A 5,255-nucleotide genomic window follows, 5' to 3' on the forward strand; every position below is an offset into this window, starting at 1 on the left:
AAAAACTCATGTGGCCCCACATTTTTTGGGGGATCCAAAGCATTCATTTGGAAGGCCCTTTCAGGGATAGGGTGTGTACCAAAAATCAGCCATGTATAATCATCGTAACCCAATCAAGGGGGGGGGGGGGAATGGACAGACATTGTGTATCCATATTTCTGCCTATTTTTTGCTTCACAAATGGCAGGGTTATGATGATCCTATAGGGCTGATTTTTGGTACACACCCTATCCATGAAAAGGCCTTCCAAATGAATGCTTTGGATGCCCCAAAAAATGTAGGGCCACATGTTTTTTAGCTATAGCTGAGATAAGCTTATCTGAGCTATAGCTCAGGAACACTTTCCTCTCTCTCTCTCTCTCTATATATATATATATATAGGAGCTATAGCTAGGAACACTTTCCGCCTCATCCCCTCTTTAGATCCACTTTCCACGCAAACACCATCTTTTAAAGCAGTTGATATTGGCACTACCATGTTTTAATAATGGAACGAACTCATCTTGTCTTTTATTTTTCAAACACCTGTGAAAAGTTATCAAGTCAATTAAAAAACAAAAGACAAGCTGAGTTTGTTTACTTAATAAAAATGGGAGTGCCCATATAAGTAACCTTTTTCAATCGAATAAAATAATACTCGCTGTCGAGCAGAGAGAAGAAGAGTCTGAAATTTCAGAAAGCAAAAGCCATTTTTTTTGGGAAATGTTATCCGCACTACTGTATTTTTATGAGGGCACTCCTCACTTTATTAAAAGTACGGTATGGCTCGCACCATAGGATGATCCAAACCGTCCATTAAATGGGCCACAGCTTAAATAGGTTGTGGCCCAAAAATTATTTCCGTAGGTTCGTCCTAACCCTCCTATCTATAGAGGGTTTTGATCAACCCTCTAACATTCAGATCGGAAGGTTAGGATCAACCTACGGAAATGAATTTTGGGGCACAACCTATTTAGGTTGTGGTCCATCTAATGGACGGTTTGGATCATCCTATGGTGAAATCCATACCGTACTTTTAATAAAGTGTGGAGTGCCCTGATCAAAAGACAGTAGTGCTGATAACATTTCCCTTTTTTTTTGGGTTCTTTTTTTCTTTCTGTGAGATTTTCGATCTAGGGCAAAATGATCTGATCGTGCCGTTGTGTTTCTTTGTAGTTCAGATTCTTGATTATTAACATTTGGTTTTATGTGATTTTGCTGCAAGAGATCGATCTCTTGATTAATCTTAAGACAGATTGGAGTGGTGATTTAGGTTTTTAGGGTTTTCATTTGAGGATTTTGTTTGATCTGAAGGTTTGGTTAGGGTTTTGTGACTTTAGTGAAGATTTTTTAGCTTCCGACTCTAAGACTGATTGGTTTGGTTAGGGCTTTGTGACTTCACTGAAGATTTTTTTTAGGGTCTCAAAGGAGGTTTTTTTTTTGTGTTAAACATGAGATCTTGTGGAATGGTTCTGCATGCGTTTGGAGCGGGATAGAGGATTTTAAAGGAATGTCTGATTAGGGCATGTATGAGGTTAGTGTTGATTTTACTTTTGTTGATTATCATTTATTGTATGTTTATGTTAGGTAATTAATTTTTTTTTTTTCATATGTTTTGTTGCGGGTTGATGTTTGTGCTTTCAATGCTTATGGATTGATGAAATTGGTAAAAGATAGAAAAAAGATGTCTGTTTTGTATGGTAATTGAAAGAAATTTTTGTGAATTGAATACTGCCATGAAGTGGTGGTTGAACTCGGTCCAAAGCTTTTTAATACCAAAACATAGTGTCTGATTAAGGAAATAGGGAGGGAGAAAAGAGAGAGATGGAAATGTCAGCTTCGTTTATATTATCATGATGAGAACAAATAAAGACGAAGATGATTGGGATGATGACTTAGATGATCATGTTCCTATGCAGCCTAGGAGACTAGATCCTCTGCTCCTTTTCGGAGATGGATTCAGACACTCCTTTTTGGAGACGGATTACGACACCTGATACGCCACCGGCAGCCAGCCATGAGCCACGCTGGGACTCCGGTTTCAAACTAGAAATTCCGGAATTTGTTGGTGGTCTTGAACCCGAGGAGTATTTGGATTGGGAGGCGACTATGGATGAGCTCCGTTGTAAAGAAGTTCCGGCGAATCGAGTAGTTTCACTTGTTGCCACGATATTGAGGGGGCGAGCCCTGGCTTTGTGGCAAGCGGAAAAACATCAAAGGAGGCAACTGGATGAACCCATGGTATCATCTTGGACAGAGTTGAAGAGGGAGATGAGAAGGGAATTTTTGCCATTTAATTTCCGCCAGACTCTTTATAAACGCCTCCATAAGTTGGAGCAAGCGTTCCGATCCGTAGTGCAATATACAGAGGACTTTCATTGACTAGTAGCTCGGAATAACCTTATGGAGACCCGGGAGCAGCCCTTGGCCCATTACACCAGCTGTCTAAGGCAATCAATCCAAGACGCTTTGACTAGACATACACTTCGAGATGTTTCAGAAGCTTTTAGTAAAGCCCGGGCCATAGAGGAAACTCAACGAAGGGGGTCGAGTAGCCGATTCTCTTTCGGCAAATCTAGCAATTTTTTTAGGCCTAATCGAGTGGCCAATACTGCTCCACGACATGTTTTTGTAGCCCCGGCTCCTACTATTGCTCTTCATCCTGTTACGAGGTCCCAGACCATTGGTCAAGCACCCCACAAGCCTCAGACAAGCAAGACTGGCATCAAATGTTTTAGATGCCAAAACATGGGCCACTATGCTAGTGAGTACCCAAAAGCGAGGCAACAGCTCTATGTGCAGGAAGAAGAGTTTGAAGAGGAGGCGGAAGAGGATCCAGGAGTTCTGGAGGAAGAGCTTGATAGAGAACGGGAAATAGATTATGTGATGGCTGAGGACATTGCGGTGATTGTTTAGTTACCCGACAGGTATTTCTTACTCCCAAACCTGAGGAGGATTGGCTCCGTCACAACATTTTTTTCCACAAAATGCACTATCAATAGGAAGGTATGCACTTTGATTATTGATCCAGGGAGTTGCGAGAATGTCATTTCTCAAGAAGCAACACAGAAGCTCAACTTGAAACTTGAGCCACACCCAAAGCCATATAAGTTGGCTTGGTTGAACCGTGACAACGAAATATGGGTTAATCATCTGTGTTTTGTCACCTTTGCCATTGGTGACAAGTACCTTGACTAAACATGGTTTGATGTCGTTCCCATGGACGCTTGCCACGTATTATTGGGACGCCCCTGGCAATATGATAGAAGTGTTCTTTATCATGGCAGGAAGAATACTTATACCCTGGTTAGAAATCGAAGGAAGTTGGTATTATTGCCAATAGATGAGAAGCGCACCCAAGCTTCTAAGGAAAAGAAGATTACTTGCCTTTCACGAGCTGAGCTTGAGGTGTCCATAAGTGAGGCAGAGGCTGTATTTGCCTTAGTTTCCACTACATTTGCAGCTGAAAATATAGAGGAAGGAATGACTGTCTTAGCTCCGGAGGTTGCCCAGATTCTACATGAATTCGAGGAAGTATTTCCACAGGAGCTTCCTAAAGATTTACCCCCTATGAGAGAGGTGTAACATCAGATTGATCTGTTACCTGAGTCTATGCTTCCTAATAAAGCCCATTACCAGATGTCTCCTAAGGAACACGAGGAGCTTCGCTGACAGGTACAAGAGCTATTACAGATGGGCTTTATAAGAGAGAGTGTGAGCCCTTGTGCTGTTCCGGCATTACTCGTGGCATAGAAAGATTGATCATGGCGGATGTGTGTGGATAGCCGCCCCATAAACCGTATCACCATCAAGTATAGGTTTCCGATAACTCGGCTAGATGATATGTTGGATCAGCTGAGTGGAGCCACGATCTTTTCAAAGATCGACTTGAAGAGCGGCTATCATCAAATTAGAACCCGGCCGGGCGACGAGTGGAAGACAGCTTTTATGACCTGAGAAGGTCTCTTTTGAACGGATGGTTATGCCTTTTGGACTCTCAAATGCCCCTAGCACATTCATGAGGGTCATGAACCAAGTGTATTTCGACGACATCCTTATTTACCATAAGGATAAGACGGATCACTTACGGGCCGTACTTGAGACATTGAAGGCTGAACGGTTGTTTGCCAATTTCAAGAAATGTGTATGGATGGCCCCACAGTTGATATTTCTTGGCTATCCGGTTTCTGCAGCCGGCATCCGTCCTGATGAGGATAAGATTGTGGATGTAGTAGAATGGCCCGTGCCCCGGAATCTTCATTAGGTCCGTTCTTTTCATGGGTGAGCTAGTTTTTATTGGGGATTTATAAATCAGTTTAGTATGATAATGGCACCCATTACTGACCTTATGAAGAAGGAGAATTTCTATGGACTCCCGCAGCACAGCGAGCCTTTGAGGAAATCAAGGTTTGTTTAACAAGTGCTCCCGTTCTAGCTCTACCGGACTTCATGAAGGTATTTGAGGTTGATTGTGACGCCTCAAAAGTGGGGGTAGGAGCAGTGTTAAGCCAAGCCGGTCGTCCCATCAGTTATTATAGTGAAAAGTTAGGAGGTGTCGCATTGAGATATTCGACATATGACCTGGAGTTATAGGCAATAGTCCAAGCACTATCAGACTGGAGGCATTACCTTATTCAGCGGGAATTCATCCTTTTCTCAGATCATCAGGCCTTGAAATTTCTGTAGGGACTAGAGAAATTAAGTGCCAGGCATGCTAAGTGGGTGGCTTATTTGCAGGAATTCACCTTTAATATAAAGCACAAGTCAGGTGTGCAAAATTAGGTGGCTGATGCATTAAGTCGGCGTCGCTCACTTCTTACCACTATGAGGATGAAAACTTTGGGGTTTGACTTGGTCAAACAACAGTTGACAGATCATGAATTTTTTGGCCCCATCTTGAAAATAGTTGAAGGAAAATCAGATGAGTATATTCTACATGATGGGTATTTGTTCAGGGGTAATTGTTTATGTCTTCCCAATTCCTCTCTCTGATTGCTGGACATCAAAGAATTACATGAACGAGGGCATTTTCGAAAAGTGAAAACTGCTTGGCTAGTGAAGGAAATTTTTTACTGGCCGGGTGTTGACAAGGACGTCAATTCTTTTGTGCAACCGTGTCATAGTTGCCAAACGGCTACAAGAACAACTACAAATGCGGGTTTATATTCGCCACTACCTATACCTGATGAACCTTGGAAGGAAGTCTTTATGGACTTTGTATTAGGTCTTCCACGGACTCCTAGAGGCTTCGACAATGTTACGGTGATTGTAGATCG

Source organism: Tasmannia lanceolata, unplaced genomic scaffold (genome assembly GCF_043159265.1).
Source record: "Tasmannia lanceolata isolate RefF3 unplaced genomic scaffold, GAP_Taslan_0.1 ptg000012l, whole genome shotgun sequence".
Classification (NCBI taxonomy): domain Eukaryota; kingdom Viridiplantae; phylum Streptophyta; class Magnoliopsida; order Canellales; family Winteraceae; genus Tasmannia; species Tasmannia lanceolata.